Source organism: Stegastes partitus, unplaced genomic scaffold (assembly GCF_000690725.1).
Source record: "Stegastes partitus isolate 25-593 unplaced genomic scaffold, Stegastes_partitus-1.0.2 Scaffold414, whole genome shotgun sequence".
Taxonomy (NCBI): Eukaryota; Metazoa; Chordata; class Actinopteri; family Pomacentridae; genus Stegastes; species Stegastes partitus.
In genome coordinates, this window is record NW_007578145.1 from 1 (window position 1) to 11,835 (window position 11,835).

Sequence of the window (11,835 nt, forward strand, 5' to 3'; positions counted from 1 at the left end):
GTGTGTGAGTGTGTTGATTTATAGTGTATGTCAGGCATCGCCCATCTGCCAACGAACCCTCCCTGAAATCTGCTGTCCCTGAATCTCACTCACACAACACTTGGAAAACGTCCAGAGACTGCAGCAACTCAATTTCTGTTGATCAGTGATGCCGGTGTGAGTTGGGTATTTTCGCTTCACAGAAACAAGGTTGGGGGGGTTTGAGTCCAGAAGGCCCGTGAGATATTTCTGTCTGGAGTGCTGGTCTCCACCCCATGAGGATCTGGGATTTTCTTCCTCAGAAACCCATGAGGCAGCTGGGAATTTCCAGCAGGGGGCACGTTTATTTCGATTACTGGCTCTTCAGACCAAAAACAAAGCCCTGTTTAAAGAGCTTAATATCCTCTACTCCTTACTAATAACAGGCAAAAACACTGCATGGCCACTGGCAAAGATAACTTTATTTAAAGTACGTTTTTATTGTGGTTACTTACTACAGACTGCAGGCAGTTACATTTTAGAGGTGACACAACTAAATCAATGAAAAGACAATTAGACCCAAATTCAACCAGGGAAGCAGAAACGAGTTCATGTGCAATTTAAACAAGAGTAGTAGGTCTAAGGATGGATGCACAGCTGTACGTGACTTGTAGCTTTAATTAAATATGACGTAAATTCGAGACCATTTTTCTTGCCAACGTTTTATCGCACAGACAAGCATCTGGCATTGTTGGAAAGGTCAAGCTGTGCAGTTTCATTTCATATATGCTACACTTTGCCGCAATAAATGCTTTCTCGACAAAATGCAAATCTGCATGCAAACTGCGTCCGTTTCGGCGTTACGTTGGACAGAAACTCCAGGACTTTGAGAAGCTGAAAGGAAAGTAAATTGACCCTCAACCTCTGCTGGATGAGTACATTTGCAGACACAGATCCCTGCCAACATCTCTTTCTCTGAGCAATGAAATGAATCTTATCTGCCTCTCACTCACTTTCTCTTTTTTTTTTATCTCTTTCTCTTTTTTTTGTGCTTTGCTTGGCCTGGAAAGCAGCAAACTTTATAAACTGTATATTGTCCAAGTGGTGAGACGCAATGACAAATAAGTCATTAAAATCTATTTCTTTCTTTCTTTATTTCATTTGTATTTATTTAATTCAATCTAGCTTGGAAGCAATTATAGATTTGTTTTAATGTACAACTGCTTACCTTGTTGCAGTTTGGTTTCACAGCAGAACAACCTGATTACTAAAAAGCTCTGCCTCTTATTCTGCTTCTGGAAACTCACAAGGGGATATATGGTTCTATATGGTACTTAGGGAAACAATGGAGCTCGGTCATTACGGGCTTTTTATGTGAAGAAATGGATTTTAAATTATTTTGTTTATTTTACAGGGAGCCAATGAAGACAAGTTAATGGGAGAAAAAAAAATTCTATCTTGCTGGTTCCTTTCAGAATTCTCTCTACAGCCTTTTGAATGAATTTAAGGTTTTTTTTGTGAGAGTCTAGTCTACAGTCTAGAAATAACAAATGCATGGACTCATTTTTTAGCATATTCTAGTCCAAAATAACTTCAAGGTTCCGTAGAGTAGTGCTGAAGGCAACAGTTAGTTTGTGTTTTTCTTGGCTTTTTAAATGCTAAATACAATAACTTCAGTATCGCCTGAATTTAGAAGTAGTGAATTCTGTGTCATCCAGGTCTTTATGGATTTGAAGCATGTTTACAGTTCAGCTACCTGATTAGTTTCATCCAGCTTCATAGAAAAGTATAGTTGGGTGTCATCTGCATATAAACAGAAATCTGTGCAGTGTTAATAATAATATTGCCTAAACTAAGAATGCATCCATAGCCTTAGTAGACCTGAACAACCTGGAATCTATGTGATAAATATTACTATATTACATATATTAATATGTTACTTTACTGTCAATAGCATGGTCCAGTCTCTATAATATAATGTTGTGACAGTTGTTGTCAAATGCTAGACAAGTCTAGAGATGAGTCTGTTCTTTGAAGGTATAAAAACATCTTTGATGACTTCCATCAGTGCTGTTTCTATGCCCCAAAGTATTCTAAATCCTGACCAAAATTAAACCAATATCACCAAATTCAATGCGCCTTCTTGATTTTTTTCCAGACTGACCTGCGCCTCTTAAAAACATGAAGTCAGGAATACTAAGTAACTAACTTTATCCTGAGACACATTCAGCAAAATGAATTTTTAAAGTAGATTTTGTCAACAATTAGTCACAGACATAAGAAAAACAAAGCAAAGCAATCTCACTGTTGCTTTTCCTGCTCTTTGTGGTCATCTATACTGCAACTTATTCACCACACAGTTGTCATTTTACATAATTTTCTGTTTCTGATATCTGAAGTCGTGTAAATATGGTCACACATCCTCATTATAGGCTGCATACCATGCATACTAAACTAGAGGCTACTCGTGTGAAACAGCAATCCCTACTAAGATAACGTGCTTCAAATATAGTCATTATGCATCAAATCAAATTTACTAAAATACAGATGAAGTTCCTATATTCCGTTTAAAGTGACTTAGCTCATATTCAGGTCATCTATTCATCCGAAAAAGCAACTCAGTGTAGTAAAGCAGAGAAACAGAAAGAAGAGTCTGCAGAGTAAAGATAATGCCAGCGCTTCTAACCCCTAAATAACTGCTAACTTGTGAAAATGTGGGTTTGTGTGTCTGAGCAGACCAGTGATCCGATGCTGCCTGTGGTCTGAGTCTGACTGAGGCAGCAGATGGCAGAGGCCCGAAGACACACTCATACAAACTAAAGTCTGTGTTACTTGTGAGGACTCTCACTCTCTTGCCCTTTCTCTGACCCCAATGCATGATCGTCTCAAAGGAATGCCAAGACAATCATGTCTGTCGCACTTCATTTTCTCCTCTTGCTGTAACATAATACGTAAGTGGCTGTATTTTATGGGCTTCGGATGACTTAAATAAATAAAACTTTTGACTTCATGTGTGGAAAGACTGTTTTGAGTTGGTTCTGTATATGGATAGTCACTTTTTCATACTTCAGTTTTATTCATATAGCACCAATTCACGTCATCTCATAGCACTTCACATAGTAAAGGCACTACGAATTTTAAAAACAGAATATCCAACGTTGCCTTTAAATTTCCTCTGAGCAAGCAGTCGGTGACACTAGGGAGGAACAACAACAACAAAAAACTTCAACGGGGAGAGAAAAAAACCTCAGACAGAACCAGGCTCATTGAAACCTTCTGCCTCGGGGTGAGAGTGGGCAGCCGAACGCAACTATGACGTAAGAAACCGAGTGTTACTTGCTGTCAGACTTTTCCAAGAAGAGCGGAGACACCAGCTGGAAAGGAATGAGTAGCTGTTCTGAGTTTGGACAAGAACTTTGCTTACATTCTAAGTAAAATGGCTAAAGCTCTATCAAGCCCTCTGTGCACATATGTTTGGAAAATTCAACTCCCCCTGCCTTTTATTTATTGAGATTTTCTCATATATATCATTCATTCAGCAGAGTACAGAATGCATAGACTTGAATGTAGCAGTGAGAACAGAAGAACTAATATAATAGCAAATGAGGACATACCAGGATGACTAATAAAATCATCATACCCCACCCTATCGCCCCCTAACGAAGATCCAAAAACTATACTGTGGACTCTAAGAGGCGGCCTGTTGGGCTGTATTCACAAGCTACAGCATATTTTAAATAAGGGGTTGCCATATTTTATTAAATTGTTTGAGTCTATCTCTTACGATGTATCTAATTCTTTCCAAATGGAGAGTATCAGTTATACCCTCTAGCCACATATCAGATGACGGTACATTACTTCCATCATGTGAGAATCAGTTTTTTGAGATAAAGCACTATTGTGTTCTTCCCCTGCCTTGTCGGCTCAACATGATGGAACTTTAGCGATGGCAGGGGGCTGTATGTATGAGCACACAGCGTACAGTGCGGCCATGTGTGAGTTAATGGCTGAGTGTTGAAGACAATCTGATTAAGGAGCAAAAGATATGTTCAAAGTGAGAAAAAAAAACTCAATACCATTTGAATTGATATTACACAGCAATGGCATTTTAACCTTGCCAGAGGCTTAAGTACGTCTTTGTCACCAAACTGTGACAGTGAAGTAATTCAACAAGTGAAATTAGCAGATTTAGTAAAAAAAAAATTAAAAATTAACTCATCTTGTTGTTGTCCTCTCTCTCTCTCTCTGTGTGTCTCTGATGCGTTCTGACAGATATGGTGTTGGTCTTGATTGGACCGATCTGTGCAATCAACAACATTTATCAAACTTTAGGCCCCTTAATTCAGTCATTAATCACACTGGTCATGCAGCATGATTATAATTAAAAACTCTCATCAGTCAGACTGCCTCTGAATTAGTACTCTAATTGAACAAGTAGCAGCACTACACAGACTAATGACTTCTCCTTTCTCCTCAACATATTCAAAGACTTTCTCTCATGAATTATTCCTTCCCTGGCCTGGGCGCTGAAGTCGGGGGGAAAAAGCAACAACGCTTATTTGATGGATATGCAATCATTTGTATTTTGGGTGAAAAAAGTGTGAAGTTCATTGTGAGTTAATAGATGTCAGGCTGTGTGAGGCTTATTTTGATCCACATCCCATTTCCTGACACCGACTTTATGACAACATCCAGTAATCACATTACAACCCACCTACAATAAAACACTCGCGTGGTGAATTCAGCTTGAATTGTCAGCGTGAACACTGTGTACGTTCTGTTTTTTCAGCCCCAGGATTATGTAACACGCAGTCTTTCTGATGTGGCTACCTTCTGCCTGGTCTTATCATGATTCGCTCCACTGGGACACAATTTCGCAGAACAGATAGGGTGACAGAAACATGAATGATTTATCGGCACTGCAGCATGGCTTCCAACATGCTCACAGCAACGCAAAACATTTTCGACATCTATTAATGCAGATACTGACATGAAACGCACTGACACCTAAACAAACACAAGACGCGTGTTGACGACAACACTGTTAATCAGTGGTAAGAGTCTGCTGTTCTATGACTCACCAGCATTTTTACCCACACAAACGCTTGTATTTCTAGCTTTGTAACGGCACTCTGTGATATACTGCCTTCCTTAGCCCCTTATCTTAACTCTAATCATAAATGTCTATCCCAAACTCTTAAACCTGATTTTAAAATGAACCCTACAAAAGCCTTCACCCCTCCTGTGAATTCCCTCATTCTGTCTCAATGTCAGCCCCTGGTGGACAGATGACATACTGCAATCTGACAGTCATCTGAAATCACAGATGCTCAAAGGCATTATACAAGAGCCACAGTCAGAGCTGCAGAGCTTCTGCTGTCCATCCAACCTGTCCATCACCCATTCCTTAGAAAGTAATCGTGTTTGCTTGCATGTGTTTGCAGAGTGTTGTGATGATACTTTATAGTTTAGGAATTGTTAATTGCACTTCCATCCATCCATCATCTACACACCGCTTAATCCTCACGAGGGTCGCAGGGGACTGGAGTCTATCCCATCTGATTCAGGGTGAAGGCAGGGGACACCCTGGACAGGTCACCAGTCTATCACAGGGCTACACTTAGAGACAGACAACCAAGCACACTCACAGTCACACCCACGGACAATTTAGAAGGGTTAGGGTTAATTTATGGAACAATCTAAACAAAGAATCAAAAGAATCTAAATCACACGCAGCATTCGAAAATGTAATTAAATCCAGTATATTATTAAAATATCAAGAAATTAATTAAGAGTATCATGGTGGTGTTATGTGAGAAAACTTAAGACACTGAGTGTGGCTGTGCAGGCCTTTCAGACTTTCCTGTCCTCTGAGCTGTATGTGTGTGTCAGTGACGTGCAGTGAGGTTCATGGCTAGTGAGGCGCTGACTTCATCAGAATTACATTTACAAATACATGCATTCTATAGAGGAGCTTATTTGCCATTTGATTGGCTGAAATTTACAGGTTATGTTTCATATCTGCATTCTTTACACATACAAACTGCAGCCCACAAAACACACATTTCATTTTAAAAAAATAACTTATTGCTGTCTTACCTTGACTCATAAATAAAGTCCATGCGCCGCTCCTTCTGCACAAAAATATTCGTTACTTTCTGGTAAAAGTCCTCCTTATCTTCCTTCACTGGGCAAGAGGGGAAAAAAATAAATGGATCGCTGCACTTGACTTGCTAACTGTATTTCGTACCTAGTCTAGCCTGCTGTCACTTACTCTGCAGCCGCGGAGTCACAAGAAGCATGTCTGGGATCAGGGCGCCCCCTGCCATGAGGCCAGAGAACTGCCTGCCTCACCTAGAACCTCTGCTCAGCCGTTTATCAGCACATCAAACACACGACACACATACTGCTGGTAACAAAAATCACTGTACATTATTATATACTGAACTATGGAAAATCAGTTCATATATTAAATGTGTGGCGACATCCAGACAGCAGCACACTGTCACTGCAGGCAGCCAGCGCAGTGAGGGATTGCGCAATCCAAGGTGAGGCTCACCGGCTTCTCTTCCAAGCATCAGGATGGGAAATTGTGAAAATTTAGCAATTTTAAATTTAAAAAATCATCAAAATTGGCGAGACTAAATGAAAAAACAAATACTTTATAGTACAAATCACTGGATAAATACAACAATTTAAATTATTTTATCCCCTGACCACACGTCATTGGTGTGTGTGCAGATCAATCCTACCTGCACTCAAGGTAGATGATGAAAAACAGGAGGGTTCCTCAGTTCACAGTGGTCCTACTACCGACAACAGGTCTGGCATCTTGTGAACTGGACTCTCCATCCAGGACTGGAAAGCGGTCTCTCTGGAGTCTATAAAACATTCTCTCTTCAGTCTTCTTTGATGGTTCCTAGATTCACTCTGAGATCTCAGCTCGTCTGAAGAACAACTCAAACACCTGAATGAGGTCAACAGAAAATCACCTCTATGCTAATTCTAAGAGCATTTCTGGTGGCAAGACTGAGTTTATGAAATCAACTTATTATCCCAATTAAAGTGTCTGTTGTACAAGATAACCCATCAGTTTCAAAACCACAGCTACATTCAGTAATTAGTTCTGACACCTAAAATGCTTGAAGCTAAATCTCACTTGAAGCTTGGTCTGATGTAACTTTAATGGCAGAAAACACCAGCTAACAGAGGGGCATTTACCAGCAAAGTACATCTTAACCAGAGGCTAAACGAAATAAACAAGTGTTTCTAAAATATACAAATATGTCTGAACATGTTTGCTAGTCATCTATTAAACTCTATATAAATCCAACATTCAAAACGCTAATATTTTTAGCATATTCAATAGGGATTTTACATAACGCTAGTTAGCATTTAGGCTAGCGAACTTCTAAAGCGCTAACACTTTAGCAGAAGTCAATGGGGTTTAATATGGCGAAAACTAGCATCACGGCTAGCGGACTTTCAGACGCAATTTGCAACTTGTCTAACGATAGATCTTCACTGAACTCACCAGTACAATGAATGGGCACATTGGCCGGACATTGGTAACAGGTTGAGCGCTTTTACTGAACAAAATGTGGTCCTTCTCCTTTGTTTACTTCTCTTTGATCGACCACGCTGCTCCGTTTGACTCTTTGACCTTTTCTGGAGCAACTCTGACCAATGAACAGTCAGGAGGCGGGCTGAAGCCGCTGATTGGCCAAAGTAAATATAAACTACGTAGCTTATTGGCTCGTTGCCACGCTCATCACAGAAAGAGAAGAAGAAGAGAAGAAGCGTGAGGAATGTTAGGAGCACACTGTTCAGATGACACCAAAAGAACTTGGTTTGGCTCAGATGGAGTCCAACATGTTTTGTGAGCTTGGCCAGGAGTGCGACAGTGAATGCATCGCCCTGACAGTGAAGTACAAAGTCGAGATGACATGAGGCTGTGTTGGAGAAATTTATAAACGGCACCATTAATGCCTGTGGATGTTTTAAATACTTCCTGACAAGATGAATATCAGTTTGCAAAAGTTAAACAATCCAAAGCATGCTTCCAAAATCACTCAAGAGTTTCTTAAGAAGAATAAACTGAAAACTATGACTTGGACTTGAATCCATTTGAACACCCTTGGGTTTTTTTAAAAGACAAAGGCAGAGTAACCCTTCTGGCAAAGAGCAGCTGTAATAAATGACAGAACATCTCTCCAAATGTTCATGCAGCACTGGTATCCTCTGCGCCAAGGAGAATTGAATCTGTCGTTAATAAATAAAGGTGTAATGAGGTAATGAATCTGAATCTCAGTAAAAATTTGTCCTGACATTTGTTCGATTACATTCCTACCGTGGGACCTGTATTATTTTAAATGTAGTAAATCTAAACTGTTAGATTTTAGTTTGACATCAGCGCAAATAACTGCCGTTTAACTTAAAAGTAATGCAATTACTTTATGCTGATACAGTTTCAAATTTAAGTGATATTGCACAGGGGTGTACTCATGTTAGTAGCAATGCTGCTCATATATGCTGAGAGTTCACTGTTTTTTCAGTCTTCCCCAATGCAGCTTTAAAACACTTTTTTTTTCTTCTTTGCAGCTTCATCTGAACAAACACGCCTCCACCCAAGGGCCTGCAGGAGTAGAACAGGAAAACACAGCAGAGGATTATCTCTAATCTTCACTCCACCTTTCTTCCCTCCATCAGTGCCTCCTGTCTGACATTCTGTTCTTTTGTCGCATTGTGTGTTTTTTCTTCCTTTGTCTGTTTTAAATTTTACATAACACAACCATCTTTCCTTATATTATACATCAGCAGCAGCCACTTTACGCTGACAGTTGTACAAAATTTTCCCCAGCGCACTCTGTCTGGAGAGATGAAGTGTGTTTGCGGTGCAGTGCAGGCCCTCGCCTTCCAGCAGTAAATCCTGATGATCACCTCCAGACCAGCGAAAACACCGACTCCTCACATATACACACCCTCTGTTTCGCCCGCACGTCTCCTCAGCCTTTCACTTTCACATATAAATGGTCCTTGTGCACTATATTGCATGTGCGCAATCACTTCAGAGTGCAGCGGGTGATGAAAAGTTGTTCACAATCTCCGAAATGGTGGAAAGAAAAGAATAAGAAGCCGTGACATGAAGTCAATTTTGGCGGATGAGTTCAGGACATCACAGGGTGACTCACTCAAATCCCAGATTAACTTTTGGAATATAAAGTGGAACGCTCTGAGAAAACCAAGAGGAACTAACATTTTGACATTGGACAATTTTCTACAAGAGCGGATGAGATGGAGGCAATACTGGACGGAACAAAGCAACCTAATATTCTAGGCTGGTGTTTCTATAATTATTGCGGGTCTTCCCGTTTGTTGAAGAGCAAATCCCATCAGAGGGAGTGAAATCGTTACTATCTGAAGGGATCCATCTACAATCGGTGGGTTTCTACAACAGGAACTTGGGATAGGTGGAAGGTGGCACCAACATTTACAGGGAAAGGCCCATTTAAGTTTTCTGTTTCCACTGTGGGATGGACAATGTAGTGACAATTAGTAGTTATTGGATGTAGCTCCATTATTATGAGGAGGTGGGAAACAGAACAAAGGAGGTCAGGAGGTTTGTTATGTTAGAGAGGAGAAGACTGGTACTCGACTGTGTTCCTCTTTGACTTGTTGCAATCAGCATCAAGAACCAGACAACAGTTTTGTAGGTACAATCAGATGGTTTTTCTCTCCTGAAGATGTTCTACAGGCACAGTCCCTGCAGCCTGAACATGCACAAAGGTTTGGACCGCTCCAAAATGGCACACAAGCGGAAAATCTATTGTGCTCTTATAGACAGCAGGGTAAAGGGGCTGTGCGTTGTTCTCGGCAGAGTTTGACGGATTTATAGACTATTTATTTATGGGCTGCAAGGTGGACACCCTGGACAGGTCACCAGTCTATCACAGGGCTACACTTAGAGACAGACAACCAAGCACACTCACATTCACACCTACGGACAATTTAGAATCACCAGTTAACCGCAACATGTGTGTGGGAGGAAGCCAGAGAACCTGGAGAGAACCCACACTGCACGGGGAGAACATGCAAACTCCACACAGAAAGATCCTGGGTGTCCTCACTGGGATGCGAACCGGCGACCTTCCAGCAGCGAGGCAACGATGCTAACCACTGAACCACCTTGCATCCCACAATATAATACAATAAATATAAATATAAATGAAAAATAAGTAGCAGTAGTTGTTGCTTATAGAGCACCCTGTTGCTTCAAAAGGCAGGAAATTAAAACAGACAAGTCATAAAATCATCTGAATCTAAAAGACAGATAAAAACACAACATGGTGTAGAAAACCAACACAGTGCAAAAATATGATTGAAAGAAACAACAGACAGTTCAAAGGATTTCCTCGGGCAGATTGTTCCAAGGCCTCAGGGCCCCGACTGTGAATGCTCCGTCCCCTTTAGTTTTCAACTGGGCGTCTGGAACAGACAAAGAAACCTGCCCGAGGATCTCAAAGTGCATAAGATGCTACAAGATCAGAACTGTAGCTAGGGGGCCATGGAGGGCCTTAAAAGTAATCAGTAAAGTCTTCAAATCTATTCTAGCCAGTGGAAAGAGGCTGAAATGGAGTGTTGTGCTCGTGTTTGGTTGTGGTTGAGTTTTAAACCATCTGGAGTCTATCAAGAGCTTTCTGGATCAGGCAGGTAAAAGTACTATTTGACTATAATCGTACTGTTGTCTCACCTAATGAGACACTGCTAACATGCAATGACATTTGTAGGGTTGTACCTGGTTTAGACACAACCAAACGATGCACAGAAAGGCAGTTCAATGATCAGGAGGAGTTGGTTTTCTCGTTACCAACACCCTGTTGAAGATTAATGAAGTTAAAGTACAGAATAAATGAGTGTGAAGCACATTTATAGGTGCTGTTTAGTTATTTATTTTGATGGAAACCCAGAAGAGCAACTGGTTCTCGATGCTTTTAGTGCCTTTAAGGGCTCAGTCTGTCAAGTGTGGAGGCTTTTTGATTTGAGTTGGGATTTCATTGGTTTTTAATTTAAATAACAGATAGCAAATAGTGTATGAATAGTAAAAAAGTAAACAGTAGATTAAGGTTAGAAGGCTTCTCTTTACTGCGTGATGGATGTAAAATACCTGACCGTACTTTACTGACGTTAAAGGTTCCAGTAAGACTCACTAAACTGACTCCCTGATCACTTTTTGTCCTCTCATCAGTGTTATTTGTTGACTTCATTGAGCAGTTGGAGTGTGTTAAAATCAACAAAAGGGATTTAGGTGCTTGTTGTGAATATGTAAATGTCATCCAGATGTGCCAAGAGTAAATTTAATAGCCACAAAGGTTTTAGAAAATCTTACAAACTCAAATGAGATTTGAAGACTTTATCAGACTATCTATAAACAGCAGAGAAAAAAAACCCTCAGATGTAGGAACAAAAACCTGAGGGAAGAGAGGTGGTGCACTGCGAAACACAATTTTCATCGAGGCCTTTCACTGTGTATTAATTAAACTCATAATCCCCAACAGTTTTGGAATGAAATTATTAGGTTGGGTCCTATCTAGGGAAATACCCACCGAGGTGAAACTAGAGGAATGTGAGTGTGTGAGGTGAATACAGCTCCGTTTTGGGGGCTGGATTGCAACAGTGGAAAAATGTACTAACAGATTCATTTATTGATGTTTTTTAAGGCTACAACAAAAGGGTCGATGGAACCTCAGGTGAAAGGTGATATAAGTACGAGTATAATGTAATGTTTTTAAAAGCAGATTTCAATAGAAAAAGAAAAAAAGGAATGTATAAATGCAAACAGAAAAAAATACTTGTAACATTGTAACATTTAATGTCTGT